This window comes from Salvelinus sp. IW2-2015, linkage group LG11 (genome assembly GCF_002910315.2).
Source record: "Salvelinus sp. IW2-2015 linkage group LG11, ASM291031v2, whole genome shotgun sequence".
Taxonomy (NCBI): domain Eukaryota; kingdom Metazoa; phylum Chordata; class Actinopteri; order Salmoniformes; family Salmonidae; genus Salvelinus; species Salvelinus sp. IW2-2015.
The window spans coordinates 40,427,343-40,446,360 of record NC_036851.1 but is presented as its reverse complement, the minus strand read 5'-3'; the positions used below and the strand labels follow the sequence as shown (position 1 = coordinate 40,446,360).

At 45.5% G+C, this 19,018-nt stretch overlaps 1 pseudogene; it reads left to right on the top strand.

Moving 5' to 3' along the window:
- The first annotated feature begins 3,997 nt into the window (after positions 1 to 3,997).
- The window catches only part of LOC111970722 (voltage-dependent calcium channel subunit alpha-2/delta-3-like), a 105,425-nt pseudogene continuing 90,404 nt past the window's right edge, over positions 3,998 to 19,018 (top strand).

Genomic DNA, 19,018 nt, shown 5'->3' with positions numbered 1-19,018 from the left:
GACCACAACCTGACTCAGCTCTTACAAAGAGAAAGGGAGATGAATCTAAATCTGAATAAAGACTAAGTTAAACTCAGGCTCACAAGTATTACATACATGGGACATCTTTCGACAGCTGAAGGCCTGAAGCCAGAACGTGGAGGCAGAACAGTAAATTCCGACACCTACAGACACAAAAGCAGTACAGCGACTGCTTGGTTTTGTAAATTACTTAGCCAAATTCTTACCTCATCTGTCTGACGTATGTGAGCCATTGCGTCAGCTGACCAATAAAGATGTGCTGTGGGAATGGCTTCCTCAGGGGGAGGCTGGAATTGGAGCAAATCAATAAATTGGTAAGCAACCAACCAATACTGAGGTACTATGACCTCTGAGGAAGTGACCCTACAATGTGATGCAAGTGACAAAGGCCTAGGGGCAGCGCTCGTGCAGAAAGGGCAGCCCATTGCATTTGCTTCAAGGACATTTACAGCCACGGAGAAAGGATATGCCCAAATTGAAAAGGAGTGCCTAGCCATAGTGTTTGCCTGTGACCGTTTTGATCAATAACTTCATGGTAGGGACATTATCACGGTGCACACTGACCACAAGCTGCTTGAGGTTATCTTTAAAAACCTCTTCTGTATGCCCCGAAGCAACTTCAACTACAGGTAGTATACAGGCTAAGTTTGAAGATGTGAACCATGCTACTGATCAAAACATCTCCCCACAGACATGGGATGCTATCAAAGCTCATTCAGCAGAGGACAAGACTTCTCTAATGCTTCAGTCTTTTATCCTAAGAGGCTGGCCGGACACAAGAAAGAGTACGCCCATCCTGGTGAGTGACTACTGGACATACAGAGATGAACTCACAATGCAGGAAGAGGTTGTCTACAAAAGTGACAGGGTGGTAGTGCCAGAAACTCTACGCCCAAAGATTCTCTCTCGTACCCATGCAGGGCACTCAGGGGTCGAAGCCAGTCTCAGCAAAGCCAGAGACTCAGTATTCTGGCCCAACATGACCCAAGAAATTAAACATTTTGTGGCTGTGTGCAGCATATGTAATGCTAATCTACCTAAGCAGCAAAAGGAAACGCTGCACCCACATGACGTACAGTACCAGCACGTCCTTGGTCTAAAGTGGGAATGGATCTGTTCACAATAAAGAACGTTCCTTTTTGATTTATAGTGGACTACTATTCAGATTTTTGGGAGGTGGAGAAATGGATTGACACAACAGTCGCTTGCATCAGTGACTGTTGTAAGCAGCATTTTAGCAGATATGGTAGTGGTGTAGTAATGGATAATGGGCCCCAGTTCATGAGTCAAGACTTTGCTATGTTTGTAAAAGCCTTGGAGTTCCATCATGTGACCTCCTCACCCTACCACAGTCAGAGTAATGGTAAGGCGGAGTCAGCAAAGAAAATAGCAAAGACTCTTATCACAAATACTATGCACGAAGGCAAAGATGTGTGGCAAGCCATTTTGGCGTGGAGAAATACTCCCACAGAGGGCTTCGGCAGCAGTCCTGTACAGCGCTTAATGTCTAGATGCACCCGCTCTCTGTTGCCAACAGCTCCCAAGCTCCTCGCACCAAAGGTCATTGGGGATGTTCAGGCTCACAAACGTGCACGTCAGGACAAGTCAAAACATTACTATGACCAGCATGCAAAAAAATCTGCCTGTAATAAAACAAGGCCAAGCTGTCAGAGTGCTCCTGTCACCTCACGCCAGGGATGCCACATGGAGTCTTGGCACATGCATAGGGAACATCAGCGCATGGTTATATGAAGTGGAAGTAAAGGGCCGAAAGTATGTAAGGAACCGGAAGGACATACCCCCAGTTCAGGAGAGCATAGGGCACAGGAGGAACTCATGGGAAGACTGGGAATATCCTCTGGATGGTGCGGGCAGGACACATAATGAGGAGACGGCAAGATCCCACCAGGGCAGTTATCTCTGCTGGCTGTGCCGCCACAATTTGGGGCTCCCGAGCTGCACAGCAGTCTAAGGCACTGCATCTAGAGGTGTCACTACACTCTGGTTCGATTCCAGGCTGTCTCATAACCGGCCATGATTGGGAGTCCCATAGGGCGGCGCCCAATTGGCCCAGCGTCGTCCAGGTTTGGTCAGGATAGGCCAAATAAGAATTGTAAATTGTAAATAAGAATTTGTTCTTAACTGACTTGCCTAGTTAAATAAAGTTTAAATAAAAAATGAAATAAATAAACATTTCAGGAGGCTGTGGAAGAGGAAGGAGAGGCCCTAAGGATCCTAGAGGTACCCAACATCCCAGAGGTGCCCAACGTCCCAGAGGTGCCCAACGTCCCAGAGGTGCCCAACGTCCCAGGAGATGCCCAACGTCCCAGAGATGCCCAACGTCCAGAGGTGCCAACGTCCCAGAGGTGCCAACGTCCCAGAGTGCCCAACGTCCCAGAGTGCCCACACCGTCCCAGAGATGCCCAACGTCCCAGAGATGGCCCAACGTCCCAGAGGTGCCCAACATCCCAGAGATGCCCAACGTCCCAGAGGTGCCCAACGTCCAGAGATGCCCAACGTCCCAGAGATGCTCACAGTCCAGAGATGCCCAACGTCCAGAGATGCCAACGTCCCAGAGGTGCCCAACGTCCCAGAGTGCCCAACGTCCCAGAGGTGGCCAAACGTCCCAGAGGTGCCCAACGTCCAGAGGTGCCCAACGTCCCAGAGGTGCCCAACGTCCCAGAGGTGCCCAACGTCCCAGAGTTGCCAACGTCCCAGAGATGCCCAACGTCCAGAGGTGCCCAACGTCCAGAGGTGCCCAACGTCCCAGAGGTGCCCAACGTCCCAGAGGTGCTCAACGTCCCAGAGGTGCCAACGTCCCAGAGATGCCACCGTCCCAGAGTTGCCCAACGTCCCAGAGATGCCCACGTCTCCACGATAGGCAGGCTCAGGCGCCCGGTCAGAGCTCATCAGCCAGTCTGCCCGCCCGCCTGGCTACTCGCCCCAAGCCGCAACCCGCCGAGCCCGCCCACGCCCCCACCCGCCACTCAGCGCCAGCCCGATAGCCCACCCCCCTCCAAGCCGGCAGCCCCCGCCCCTAGGAGCCACTCTCGACAGGAGCAGAAGGGTGCCCACGGTCCCAGAGGTGACCCAACGTCCAGAGATGCTCACGTCCCAGGAGGTGCCCACCGTCCCAAGAGGTGCCCAACGTCCCAGAGGTGCCCAACGTCCAGAGTATAGCCCAACGTCCCAAGAGGTTGCCCAATGTCCCCAGAGGGGCCCAACGTCCCAGAGATGCCCAACGTCCCAGAGGTGCCCAACGTCTGAGAGATGCCCAATATGCTACCAGTGTGACACACTAGGACAAGGGCTAACAGAAGACTGCCCCTGTGTTATGGGAACTATGTCCCTTAAGAGGTGGACAATGACATTTTTTATTTGATAAAAATTCAAAACAATTTTACAAAATGATAATGTACATAGGTATTTTCACTCTGGTATTAAAATGGTATGAAGTGATCGAGCTAATTATATATGAAAAGGAAGATGTTAAGATAATGGGCATAATGCCAACCCAGAGATGGCACTAGTGGGGCACCTTTCTAGGATGTATGAACAGGTGCATTATGAGTGTCTGATTAGAATGTGGTAACCTGTAACATGTAACACCTGAGTAAAGGATTATGCTTGTATTTTACCAAACTCTCCAACGTGAGTTATTCACATACACATAATAACAGTTGGGTCTAATAGTGTTGCTGTCCTGGGGCTCTTTGGGGTCTGTTTGTGTTTGTGAACAGAGCCCCAGGATGAGCTTGCTTAGGGGCTCTTCTCCAGTTTAATTTCTCTGTAGGTGATGGCTTTGTAATGGAAGGTTTGGGAATTGCTTCCTTTTAGGTGGTTGAAGAATTTAACGGCTCTTTTTTGCATAATTAGCGGGTATCGCCTAATTCTGCTCTGCATGCATTATCTCTCTCTCTCTCTCCCTCTCTCTCTCTCTCTCTCTCTCTGCCCTCTGGTGGTGAGCGGTTTGTGCCTATGTTCATAGGTCAACGCTCTCTTTCAGCACGCGGGTCCCTCCAGGAGTGACAATTGCCCCCTTGGATGCGGGACTGGTGCGAGGGAGGCACCGATAAATATGTGCCGGTAACAGGGGCTGCCGCTTTTCGCGCTGAGTGCGTTTTCGGGACTAGAGAGGTACTAGCCATTGTACCAGGATCCGTGGTCGGGAATGCTCGTGAAGATGCTGTGGAATTGGAAGATCCTCGTTTCGCACGTGTGCTGCGCCAGCTTACTTCTGTTCTGGATTATACTGGGAACGGCAGTGGTGGACGTGATAGGGTCCCAGCAAGGGATTCCTCTCTCAGTGTGAGTGGAGGGTGTCATATCTTAACATTTTAGTTACTCAATAGTTACACCACATGTTGTTGAGTTTTTCAGTTAGATTTCCTGAAGTGTGTAAGCAGTAGATTTGTTATAGTAAAAATGATAAACAAGCCGAAAACATCAGCATGTAATAACAATGTAACAACTGCATAATACTAATATTAGTTCGTTTTTGTTATTTATTTATTAGTGTTGGTGTCTAATAAATAATTACCAAAAATAGACTTCTTTACCCTAACCCCAAGTCTATTGCTGCTATAGATAGATCATATCTGGCATAATAACAGCGTAAGAACAACAAATTAATCATATATCATCATATATGACATGTACACACTATTTAAATGTACAGATGTCTTTATTTTAAACTGATTGTTGTCCTTCTTTTAATCAAAATACAGATATGTCCCAAAKAACTACTATACAAAACATTACAATAAAACCATGTTCATTTGTCGATGTTAACCCAGAGTGCTGTACTTTGGTCTGCGTAGAGACACCACAGTCTACAATGTACAGTTTAAGGAAGACTTTAGGCAAAAGTTTGCATCAACTTTAGCTTCATAAACGATAAATTTATAACACATCATAAACACCAAATAAACATGAATAAACCGCTACATTGAATGATATCACTTATCTACAATATAGGTCTAGTGTATTTGACATATTGTTGATGGACACAAATTCAACACACCTCAAAACAATGTATTTCTTATATGAGGGTCTTGTGTTTTTTTAAGAACAGGAGTATCTTCAAGAAAATAGTTTATACTCACACCAGCCATATAACACACAAACAACTTCTAGATATCCATGGATCTATGATTACATTTTTTGAGATTTGTTTTGAAATTTCTGGTGCAGTTTTTGTTTTCTTGTTATCTCAGCTGTACATTATTGAAATGTGTGTGTAATGTCACAGAATATCCTGTGTTCACCTGAACTGGTATAATAACAATTTGGAAATGTTCTGTTGGTTTCCAGGGTGAAGTTATGGGCCTCAGCGTTTGGTGGAGAAATTAAATCAATTTCTGCAAAATACTCTGGATCCCAGCTGCTGCAGAAGGTATCTCTTTCATTCCTCAATCTTAATCTCATTCCTATACACGCACACACAGACACACACACACTGTACGCTGTAATGCTGCATTTTCATCTAATGGCTGCTGACACATTTCTGTGTCCCAGCTGAATACTGATGTGTTGTGTATGAAAGGACTCAGGTGTGTGGATCAGAGGCCCATCTCTCCGTGTGTGTGTGTGGGGGGGGGGGGGGGTACTGGACACAGCCCATTAACCACAGCACTGTTTCTTCTCTCATCTCATCTCCAGTTCACTCTCTGGAGTAAAGAGTTTCAACCCCAGGATATAAATGTGACAAGGAGACAAATTGAATAAGAGTGTGTTGAGTGTGTTGAGTGTGATGGGCTGTGATGGGTTGGGATGGGTTGGGATGGGCTGTGATGGTTGGGATGGGATGCGGGATGGGCTGTGATGGGTGTTGATGGGCTGTGATGGGTTGGATGGGCTGGGATGGGTGGGATGGGCTGGGTTTGGGATGGGGCTGTGATGGGCTGTGATGGGATGGGCTGTGCTGGGTTGGGATGGCGGTGATGGGTTGGATGGGCTGTGATGGGCTGTGATGGGATAGGCTGGGCTGGGTTGGGTTGGGTTGGTTGGGTGGTTGGGTTGGGTTGGTTGGTTGGGTTGGGTTGGGTTGGGTTGGTTTGGTTGGGTTGGGATGGGCTGGGATGTGATGGGTTGGGATGGGCCGGGATGTGATGGGTTGGGGATGATGGGTTGGGATGGGCTGGGATGGGTGGGTGGGCTGGGATGTGATGGGTTGGGTTGGGATGGGTTGGGGTGGGCTGTGCTGGGTTTGGGATGGGCTGTGATGGGATGGTTGGGCTGGGCTGGGATGGGTTGGGTTGGGTTGGGATGGGCTGGGATGGGATGGGTTGGGATGGGCTGGGATGGGCTGTGATGGGCTGTGATGGGTTGGGATGAGCTGGGATGGGCTGTGATGGGTTGGGATGGGTTGGGATAGGATGGGCTGGGATGGGCTGGGATGGGCTGGGATGGGATGGGGCTGGGATGGGCTGGGTGGGCTGGGATGGGCTGTGATGGGTTGGGATGGGCTGGGATGGGCTGGATGCAATGGGTGGGGTGCAGAGAGAGAGTGGGGAGAAGAGAGAGAGAAAGAGAGATGGGTTTGCAGAAAAATCCCCTAAGTGAAAGTAAATGACCCCTTGGCAGCAGACATGTGCTCCCCAGTGTGTACAGAGCTTATGGTTTGAACACTACAGCACCTGTCATCCAAGTGGAGGCAATGTACTGTACTGTATGTTGGATAGGGTTGCAAATTTGGAATCTTTCCAAAAATTCCCAGGTTTTCCAGAAATCCTGGATGGAAGATTCACAGAATCAGATGGGAATAAGCAGAAAATCGGGAATCCTCCAACCAGGATTTCTGGAATCTTGCAAACCTAATGTTGTACCCAGAGCACTGGCTGGAGTACTGTAAAAGTACAGAGTTTGTGTTATCTTGGCAATATGGGCATTTTGAAGTTTTAGCACTATTTGTACTGTAGTGAACTCACAGCATTAGAACTGAGCACTAATGTGCATACTTTATGGGAAAGTCTGAGTTAAGCAGACGGATTGAATTAAAACTTGGCCATATGGCCCTATGTGCTTACACCTGAATGTAGACAGTCATTTTATTCCAACAGATTTTATATTCATTTTCCTTCAATTGAGCTCTAATTAAATGCTGCATTTAAAATATATATATATTCCAGACTTGCAGCAGTTTGAAATTAGTTTGATTGAAAACCAGAGATTGTCGATGACCACAGATAGAGGAAAACATGGGTCATATTCATTAGTGCACACCATAATAAACTGTAGCAAAACATTTTGCAACAAAAAACATTTTGCTTTKAAAATTAGAGTTTCTTATTTGGACAGCTAGTTCAGCTAGTCCCTCCCTGTTTCAGTCCGTTTGGTTTCTAGTGAATACGACCCTGATATGTTACATTCATACAGTACATACTGTACTGTATGTAAGTGATCTGTTGTGTAATGTGATTGAGTGTGAAGTCAGTGGTGATGAGGAGATACATATCCCCATTTAGCTCTGTTCATCATTCTCTCATTTGATGATAATGTGGAGCTTAGCTCAGCACCAGGCTGCTGCTGCAATAGTCTAACATCCAACACTGTAGCAGTATACGGGTAGTGTGTGTGCTTGCGTTTATGTGTTGGATGTGAGTGTCTGCCTACCTTTTGACTGTCTAACGTCCCCAGCTGATCTTGTGTGAGAACAGAATACTCAGAGGTAAAATGTCCCCAGCAGTTGTTTTTCTTTCTGTGTATGTAAGCACTTTCCTCATGTTCCCGTTCACAGATGCATGACTGGTGTAGGACACCTTTCATCCAATCAGCAGACCTCTCCCACTCTGAGGGGCCAGTGAGGCGAGTAGAGAGAGAGAGGCACGGCTGGATAGTTTTAGGGCTGATCATTAAGGATGATCATTAGGTGCTTTATTATGGGGTATTAGTAGATTTCCACACAGAGCTGAGCTGCTGTATGGGCAACAGAACAGGATTACGGATACAAACAGAAGGCTGTGTGTGTGTGTGTCTGTGTGACACCTCCTCAGGCTTGGGTTCGGTCAGGCCTCATCTACACATCAGTCATTACCTTAATCAATAAACATAATCAGTTCTGTTGATGGATGGGGTTTAACCTCTCCCTGATGACTGGGGGGGGGGGGGGGAGGGAGGACAGGCGTGAAATGAACTGTTCCGAGCCACTGCCGGCCCACACTCTTCCTTTCCCTGGGTCTAATTTCACCCCATGTACTTGGATTTGTTTATGTATGTGTGTGTTCTGCTCATCCATTCTCATTTCGACGCTGAACCCACCAATGGTGTGCATGGCCAAAGAGCTCTATTTTCATGTCAACTGACCAAGGCACCGGTTCCAATCCAAGTGCAAATGCCATTTAGCAAACTCCAGACATTTATATCTGTTGGATGACATGAAAATAGAGGTCTTTGGCCATGCACACCAGTTGTGGGTTTGGTATCGAAATGAGAATGGATGAGCAGAAAAGAACCCCATACCTACTGTAAAATATTGTGGTGGATCTTTGATGTTATGGGGCAATTTTGCTTCCACTGGTCCTGGGGACCTTGTTAAGGTCAACAGCATCATTTGGCCACCAAAACGCGGGTTGCCTCTGTCAGGAGGTTGAAACTTGGCTGCAAGTGGATCTTCCACCAAGACAATAACCCCAAGCATGGTCCAGGATAATCAATATGTCTTTCGTCTCAGACTTATTGAAGTAGAAGTCCTCGTCCAAATCAAGGTTAGTGATAGCTGTTCTGATTTCCAGAAGCTCTTTTCGTCATAGGAAACGATGGCGGAAAAATTATGTACGAAACAAGTTAAGATCAGCACAAATAAATACACAAAATAGCACCATCCCTCCAGCACCATTCTCTCACACAGGAGTGCGCCAACTGCCAGTGACCATAGCAACAAAATAAACAAACATTCTTGACATGCAAAAGAATGATCACTTTCACACCATATGCATGCATAAAAATGTATTTACATGCAACAGAAATTATTGATCAAAAAATCAATTAGAAAACAATTATTTTTAATTGTTAGACGTGACTCTGTACTAATAATGTTAGCCAGCTAGCTAGCTGGAGTGGGCAAATTGGACATTCTTGCTGAAGTACCACCACGCAGGCCACGTTTTCAACTGTGATTGGTCAACAACTACTGCTCTGCTTGAAAAATAGAGCAGAATTWAATTTTCTACGGCTCGGTTTAACGGCTTCCACAGGCACAAACACCGCCGAAGGGAGCAAGTAGTAGAGGTTAATGGTTCACTGTCTCAGGAAAAAACAATGAGTTGTGGCGTTCCGCAGGGGAGCGTGCTTGGGCCTCTGCTGTTTTTATTGTATATTAACGATATGAAAGATGCTTGTTCTTGCCGTCTTTTTCTTTATGCGGATGACTCTACACTTCTGGTGTCTCACAAAGTAAAACTATGTTGGAGAGCATACTTAGCACAGAGCTTACTAACATTAGCAAATGGCTTGGAGATAATAAGCTATCTCTGCACTTAGGGAAAACTGAAGCAATTCTTTTTGGATCCCGACCTAAATTGTGTAGGTCGTCTGAAATCAGAGTGGAGTTAGGGGGTGAGGTGCTGACTACTAAAACCTCTGTTAGTGTCACGCCCTGACCTTAGAGATCCTTTTTATGTCTCTATTTTGGTTTGGTCAGGGCGTGAGTTGGGGTGGGCATTCTGTGTTCTATGTTTTGTATTTCTTTGTTGGTTGGCCGGGTGTGGTTCTCAATCAGAGGCAGCTGTCTATCGTTGTCTCTGATTGAGAACCATACTTAGGTAGCTCTTGCCTACATGGGTTTTGTGGGTAGTTGTTTTTTGTCTTTGTGTCTGCACCAGACAGAACTGTTTCGGGTTGGTCTATTTTTGTTATTTTGTCTTAGTGTTCTGAGTTAAAATAAATATTATGAACACGTACGACGCTGCACCTTGGTCCGATCCTTCTCATTCCGACGACAACCGTTACAGTTAGCTACTTGGGATGTATCCTTGATGGAAGCTTGGGAGGTGTGAGCATGGCCAATAAGGTGCTAGGGAAGGTTAATGCCAGGACTAAGTTTTTGGCTAGAAAGTCCAAGCTGCTTGATAAGGACTCCAGGAAAGTGCTAGCTACTGCCCTCATTCAATGCCATTTTGACTATGCTAGTACTTCCTGGTTTGGGGGCTTATCTAAACTTATGAAGGGGAAGCTCCAGATAGCCCAGAATAAGCTGATCAGGGTAATATTGAAGGTGAGTACACGTACTCACATAGGCAGGAGCTGCTTTCAGGAACTAAACTGGCTGCCTGTTGAGGCTAGGGTGTCCCAGATTAGACTAGGTTTGGTTTACAGGAGTATTTAGGGTCCTGCGCCCAGGTGTTGCTGATGTGTGCTTATACAGGTTCAGGAGTAATGCTGGGAAAGGTACTTTCTTGTATACTGGAGCCTCAGAATGGAATGAGTTGCCTCTGCCTATAAAAAACAACGTCCTCTCTGGACAGCTTTAAAAAATAAAGTAAAAATATGTTTGATGTCTTCTGTGCCCATATGACTAACCTCTATGATGTAACTGGAATGATGAGATAGATGTTCTTCTTCTATGTTTTTGTTATATTATTTCACTGCTATACTGTGTTTGATCTTGTCTAGCCATCTTGTCTCAAGAGGACCACAATGGAAATAAGTCCTAGACTTTATTGTGTGTTATCCTCGATGATTTTATTCATGTGCATGTATGGCTTTTAAGTTTTATGTGTGCTTGTTTTTTTAAATGGTCGAATTAATAAACTAAACTAAACTAAAGACCCCTCCATCTGGGTAGAATTTCACCCCCGCCTAGGCTTCATCGAAACTTAATGGGCACCCCGGTCGCCGCATGCTGTCTGTTGGTGTAACGAATGTCCTGGGAAGAAGGAGTGGACCAAAACGCAGCGTGGTACGTGTTCATGATGAATTTAATTAAATAAACTGAACACTGAATAACAAAAAACAACAAAGAGAGTGAACGAAACGAAACAGTCCTGAAAGGTGCAACAACACAAAACAGGAAACAACTACCCACAAACCACAGGTGGGAAAAGGCTACCTAAGTATGGTTCTCAATCAGAGACAACGATAGACAGCTGCCTCTGATTGGGAACCATACCAGGCCAAACACATAGAAATAGAAAACATAGAAAAAACACATAGAATGCCCACCCCAACTCACGCCCAGACCAAACCAAAATAGAGACATAAAAAAGGAACTAAGGTCAGGGCGTGACAGTTGGTGCCTTTATCCTCAATGTGAGGTTTTGAAAAGTATTTAAAACAGGGCTGTCAATACTTTTTCACCCATACCTTTTTGAGAAAAACAATTATTATTTGTTAAACCAAAACTCTCTCTGAGCAATTGTATTAGTATGAAATAATATAATTTCCCTATTTTTTAGCATACATTGCTCAGTATTTGAATTATTTATTTTATACAGTCATTTTTGCTCATCTTTATCAAGGGTGTAAATAATTTAGAACCCCAGTGTGTCTGCGAGCGTGTGCGCATGTGCGCGCGTGTGTGTGTGTGTGTGTGTGTGTGTGTGTGNACATAGAATGCCCACCCCAACTCACGCCCTGACCAAACCAAAATAGAGACATAAAAAGGATCTCTAAGGTCAGGGCGTGACAGCACCCCTCCCCCCCCAAAGGTGCGGACTCCGGCCGCAAAACCTAAACCCATAGGGGTGGGCATCTATCCGCGGTGGCGGCTCTGGTGCGGGACCCTTGCCGCCGACCCCGGACTGGGGACCCTCGCAGCGGGCCCCGGACAGGAGGGCGACTCTGTTAGCTCCGGACAGGAGGGCGACTCTGTTAGCTCCGGACAGGAGGGAGACTCTGGCAGCTCCGGACAGGAGGGAGACTGGCAGCTCCGGACAGGAGGGAGACTCTGGCAGCTCCGGACTGGGGATCGTCGCTGGAGGCTCCCGACGGGGGATCGTCGCTGGAGGCTCCGGACTGGGGATCGTCGCTGGAGGCTCCGGACTGAGGATCGTCGCTGGAGGCTCCGGTCTGAGGATCGTCRCTGGATGCTCCGGACTGAATGGCGTCACTGTAGTGGAGAGACACACAGGAGGCTTCGTGCCATGGATCATCACTGGAGGCTTCTTGCCATGGATCATCACTGGAGGCTTCGTGCCATGGATCACCACTGGAGGCTTCTTGCCATGGATCACCACTTGAGTGGAGAGACACACAGGAGGCCTGGCTCTGGGAGAAGGCACAAGACTCACCAGGCTGGGGAGACATATAGGAGGGTTAATTCTCGGCGCAGGCACAGGACTCACCAGGCTGGAGAGACATGCAAGAGGCCTTGTCCTTGGCCGAGGCACCGGATACACTGGGCCGTGGAGGCGCACTGGCGGTCTCGAGCGCAGATCTTGCCCCACCCGCAAATGCGGGACGCTGGCACCGAGCACACCGGCCTGTGGATGCTCGGCCGAGACACAGTGCGCATCGCCCCATAGCACGGGGCCTGACCAGTCACATGCTCGCCCCGGTAAGAACATGGAGTGGGCTCAGGTCTCCAACCTGACTCCGCCACACTCCCCGTGTGCACCCTCCCCTCCAAAAAATGTTGGGGCTGCGTCTCGGGCTTCCTTGCCAGCCGTGTTCCCTCATACCGCTAAACTGAACACTGAATAACAAAAAACAACAAAGAGAGTGAACGAAACGAAACAGTCCTGAAAGGTGCAACAACACAAAACAGGAAACAACTACCCACAAACCACAGGTGGGAAAGGGCTACTAAGTATGGTTCTCAATCAGAGACAACGATAGACAGCTGCTCTGATTGGGAACCATACCAGGCCAAACACATTAGAAATAGAAAACATAGAAAAAACACATAGAATGCCCACCCCAACTCACGCCAGACCAAACCAAATAGAGGACATAAAAAAAGGAAACTAAGGTCAGGGCGTGACAGTTGGTGCCTTTATCCTCAATGTGAGGTTTGAAAATATTTAAAACAGGCTGTCAATACTTTTTCACCCATACCTTTTGAGAAAAACAATTATTATTTGTTAAACCAAAAACTCTCTCTGAGCAATTGTATTAGTATGAATAAATAATTTCCCTATTTTAGCATACATTCTCAGTATTTGAATTATTTATTAATACAGTCATTTTTGCTCATCTTTATCAAGGGTGTAAATAATTTAGAACCCAGTGTGTCTGCGAGCGTGTGCGCATGTTGCGCGCGTGTTGTGGTGTGGTGTGTGTGTGTGTGTGTGGGTGTGTGTGTGTGTGTGTGTGTGGTGTGTGTGTGTGTGTGTGTTGTGTGTGTGGTGGTGTTGTGCATGTGTGTGCGTGCTGTGCGTGCGTGCGTGCGTGTGAGGGACGTGAGGGACGTGAGACACATGCAGGTTATATTCGGATTATTATTTTGTGTGACTCTGTGTGTTTTTTGTTGTTGTGTATGTTATGTTCTATTCTCTTTGTGTGTTCTGTTGGGCTTTGTTCTGTCCCAGTGCAGGTGCAGTGTATCCTGCAGGCTCAGCATTATGTGAAGTGTAGTTCATTATCCAGAAGCGCCCAAGCCTGACACGTTATTATCTTTCTCCCATGCTTTGACTGCATTTCAATTAACCTCCAACCATGCGTGGCCTTCACTTCCAGGCCCGCCCACAGCCCACCCAGCAGCCAATCAGAGCCAGAGCCACAGCTTGTCAGCCAAGATAAAGCCTATCAATCATATAATAAAACAGGATACGTTTTATCAGCCAATCATCTGAGGGTTGTCAGCCCTTCTCAGATACATGGGAGGGAGTGTTACACTGGACTCTGCTGGTTCCAGAGGTGCAGGGATATGAAAGCTAAGGGGTTTTTCTATGTGTGTGTGGATTTAACAGATAGAACAAAGGTTCACCTTTGTGAACACCTTTGTTACTAAAACACAGAGCTCATTGACTTAACCCACCCAATAAAACCCATTGACATGAGATGTGTATTCGAAGTGTTCGTGTGATCCTCTGTGACACACACTCACTCTGAATTTCTCAAACACCAGCTGATGATTAATTCAGTATCCAAGTATTAGAGAGTTAACACGTATTTTCTCTTTCATTTACAGAAATATAAAGAATTGGAAAAGTCTGTCCGAGTGGAAGAAATTGATGGCATGAAAGTGGTCAAAAATCTATCGAAGAAGATGGAGGACATGTTCCGGAAGAAAAAGGAGGCAATTCGGGTACATATATCGTCGTATCTTTCCTTTTATCTTCCTTTCATTAGGCTGTGATTTCTGGAAGTAGGCCTAATTTAGACTACTGACAAGAGGAGACTTTAAATATCTAAAAATGATCAACAAAATATCTATATGTATTATAATTAGTATTATCACATTTAGGAGCATCTTTTGCATTTTCCTTAGGCCTATCCATGACCATGAATGAAGCTGTTATAACCAATTGTAAGCTGGTGGCCATATATATCAACGGTCAGAAATTTATATTTCGTTTTTATTCCTCAAGCTTTCTGCTTGGTGGGCATTTCTATTCATAGCACAGGTTTAAATTTAAAGTTTGTCATGGATGACAATTACACTAGTGTCGCATTTTACCCAGCAGCGGTATGCTATTTACTACAATCCCTCTCCTGTGACAGCATTCTCATGAGACAAATATAGCCGTTGTACATTTGTATTTGGCCTGAGAGGAGAGGTGCAAGTAGCCTATTTTAATGGTTAAGCTGGTGTGAGATGATAGCGTTTATCTCGCACCGCCAGATCTCACTGCGCTGTACGGTATTACCTGCATGGTTGTAATTCTACAGTGTAGGCCCATTTGCTTTTATCATTCTCTATTTATTAGGCAGTATTTCAATGTATATTATTACAGTGCTGTAAATTGAAAAAATGGTTTCGGTGTGAACAAATTAAAATTATTTGAAAGCACTGCATTGCCTAGGCCTATTTCGTCAGATGCAAATCATAAAAATCCCATTCGTTGACTTCTTTTGTTATTGCTTAGCCTAAAGAAAATAACTGATATCTCTCAATTGGCAACAATCAAATTGTCATATCCAATTAACGAAATTCCGATGGTCACCAATTGACATTAGGCTATAGGCTACCAGTGCCGTGGCGAAGGCCTATTGGAAATGAAAATGAATATAAAACAATTACAATGTAGCCCAATTCGTGTTTACGATATTGATCTAGTCCTTCTGAGCCTTGCATATTTTTAGAGTGGTATGGCTACCTGTTTTGAAATTCACGTCCGTTAATAATACTTATTTGATATGGTTTGAAATAACTTCCCAGCAAATGTTGGCTTCTTGTGATTTGCGGTTTACATTTAGCGCCTTTGAGGTTTTATCATTATTACAATACAATTACTATGTCTATTGTTAACGACAGCATCTAAGACTGAAACGCCAAAGGTATGAAAATAAATTAAGTATAACTGTCACACAAGCGTTTGCTTCATGCCATAGCCTACAGCTGTTTACTGTTTGAGTTGACATGCTCGACAGTTATTAATGACCTGTTCCAGAACGGCGATGAGACTGTAGAAGCCTAGGTGTTAAGGCGGCATTTCTTCCAAAACACGCAGGCAAGCACCTTTCAAAGAGGGGACTATTGTATAGGTTATTGCGTGTGGTGGGTTACAGTTCTACACTGGRCCATGCTAATCAAGAAGTTCACTCACTGCACGCGTATATTTCTGTGCGTGGCCTTGCTAGGCAGAAATATAGGCCTACGGTAACCTATGTGATGAGACATTTTTACCACATCATTGTTGTATGCCTATTCGTATGATTTTCATGTTGTTTTCAGAGGCAAGAGCATCCTTTGTTGGAGGCAGGTAATTGATAGGCTGAGCACAGTGCTTAGTGCTATCATTTGAAGTGGATTAGAAGAATGACCTAAGCATCACTAAATAACATCAAATCCTTTAACAGTTGATGTATAACTCTATCATTATTCGTTTTGGGAAATATCATTTAAGTGTGGAAACATTGATTGAATACTGTAAGATGTCAAAGGTCCTTGACTAGACATTCTGTCCATCCCAGCTACCATTTACATTACTTGGCTTGGGCTGTTCCGTGGCCAGAGCACCAGTAGTAGAGCAAACTCATGTCTCTGTGCTCCAAACAGCTATGCAGGTAGGCAGGCAGGGCCATTCCTCATCTCTCTGGCCCTCTGTTACTGCAGATTGACTGCCTCCCTGCAGCAGGCTAGCTAGAACTATAGGAGCCACTGAGATGCTCTGACATTGTGTCAGGTCTTAAAAAACTCTTGATCATGGGTGATGGGTTGGAGTTGAGCTGGTGTGTTGATGCTTCCCCTCTGTCCGGTGTCTAATGACAAGTGATAGAAGGGGTAGTCCTATCGAAAGGTGTGAAGAATGGGTAGTCTATGACAGATGATAGAAGGGTAGTCTATGCAAAGGTGATAGAGGGTTATCTATACAAGGTGATAGAAGGGGTAGTACTATGATCAAGGGTGATAGAAGGGTGTCTATGACAAGGTGATAGAAGGGTAGTCTATGAAGGTGATAGAAGGGGTAGTCTATGACAAGGTGATAGGAGAGGTAGTCTATGACAAGGTGATAGAGAGGGGTAGTCTATGACAAGGTGATAAGGGGTAGTCTTATGACAAGGTGATAGAGGGTGTAGTCTATGACAAGGTGAGAAGGAGTCTGATGACAAGTGAGAAGGGGTAGTCTATACAAGGTGATAGAAGGGGTAGTCTATGACAGGTGATGAAGGGGTAGTCTATGACAAGGTGATAGAAGGGGTAGTCTATGACAAGGTGATAGAAGGGGTAGTCTATGACAAGGTGATAGAAGGGTTAGTCTATGACAAGGTGATAGAAGGCAAGTCTATTGACAAGGTGATAGAAGGGGGTTCTATGACAAGGTGATAGGAGGGTTAGTCTATGACAAGGTGATAGAAGGAGTAGTCTATGACAAGGTGATAGAAGGGGTAGTCTATGACAAGGTGATAGAAGGGTAGTCTATGACAAGGTGATAGGGAAGAGGTGTCTTGACAAGGTGATAGAAGAGGGTAGTCTATGACAGGTGATAGAAGGGGTAGTCTTATGGAGCAATAGGTGATAGAAGGGGTAGTCTATGACAAGGTGATAGAAGGGGTAGTCTACAAGGGATAGAGGGTAGTCTATGACAAGGTGATAGAAGGGGTAGTCTATGACAAGGTGATAGAAGGGGTAGTCTTATGCATATGACAGGTGATAGAAGGGGAAGTCTATGACAAGTGATGGAGGGTAGTCTATGACAAGGTGATAGAGGGTATCTATGACAGGTGATAGAAGGGGTAGTCTATGACAAGGTGATAGAAGGGTAGTCTATGACAAGGTGATAGAGGTAGTCTATGGACAAGGTGAGAAGGGGTAGTCTATGACAAGGTGAAGAAGGGTAGTTATGGACGAAGTGTAAAAGGGTAGTCTATGACAAGGTGATAAGAAGGGGTAGTCTATGACAAGGTGATAGGAGGGTAGTCTATGACAAGGTGATAGGAGTAGTCTATGACAAGTATAGAAAGGGTAGTGAAAGGTAAGTCTATGACAAGGTGATAGAAGGGGTAGTCTATGACAAGGGATAGGAAGGGATAGTCTATGACAAGGTGATAGAAGGGTAGTCTATGACAAGGTGATAGAAGGGGTAGTCTATGACAAGGTGATAGAAGGGTAGTCTATGACAAGGTGATAGAAGGGGTAGTCTATGACAAGGTGACTAGAAGGGGTAGTCTATGGACAAGGTGATAGAAGGGTAGGTTAGTCTATGACAAGGTGATAGAAGGGTAGTCTATGACAAGGTGATAGAATGGGTTAGTCGTATGACAAGGTGATAGAAGGGGTAGTCTATGACAAGGTGATAGGGAGGGTAGTCTATGACAAGGTGATAGAAGGGGTAGTCTATGACAAGGTGATAGAAGGGGTAGTCTATGACAAGGTGATTAGAAGGGTAGTCTATGACAAGGTGTAGAGGGGTAGAGTCTATGACAAGGGTGATAGGAGAGGTAGTCTCTACAAGGTGATAGAAGGGGTAGTCTATGGAACAGTGATAGAAAGGGTCCTGAAATCTTCTATGCAAGTGATAGAGGTTGAGTCTATGACAAGGTGATCGAAGGGGTAGTCTATGACAAGGTGATAGAAGGGTACGTCTATGGGACAAGTCTGATAGTAAGGGGGTAGTCTATGACAAGGTGATAGGAAGGGTAGTACTATGACAAGGTGATAGAAAGGAGTAGTCTATGACAAGGTGATAGAAAGGCTAGTCTATTGACAAGTGTGATAGAAGGGTAGTCTATGACAAGGTGTAGTAAAGGCAAGTCTATGACAAGGTGATAGAAGGGGTAGTCTATGACAAGGTGATAGAAGGGTAGTCTATGACAAGGTGATAGAAGGGGTAGTCTATGACAAAGGTGATCGAAAGGTAGTCTATGACAAGTGATAGAAGGGGTAAGTCTATTGACAAGGTATAGGAGAGGTAGTCTTGAAAGGTGATAGAAGGGTAGTCTATGACAGTGATAGGGAAGGGTAGTCTATGACAAGGGTGGAGGCGGTAGTCTATGACAGGGTGATAAGGAGGGTAAGTATTGACAAGTGATAGGAGAGGTTAGTCTCTGACAAAGGTGATAGAAGGAGGTAGTCTATGACATAGGTAGGGGGATGGGCAATGATAGAAGGGGTAGTCTATGACAGTAGAGGTGTATGAATGTAGGAGGGTTAGTCTATGACAAGGTGATAGAGAAGGGTAGTTATGACAAGGTGATAGAAGGGAACGTAGTCTATGACAGGTGATAGGAAGGGTATCTATGAACACGGTGATAAAGAAGTCTATGACAAGGTATAGAGAAGGCAAGTCCTGATGACAAGTGATAGAAAGGACAAGAGTCTATGACAAGGTGATAGAAAGGCAAGTCTATGAACAAGGTGAAGAAGGGGTAGTCTATGACAAGGTTAGATAGAAAGGCAAGTCTATGACAAGTGATAGAAGGGGTAGTCTATGACAAGTATAGAAAGGCAAGTCTC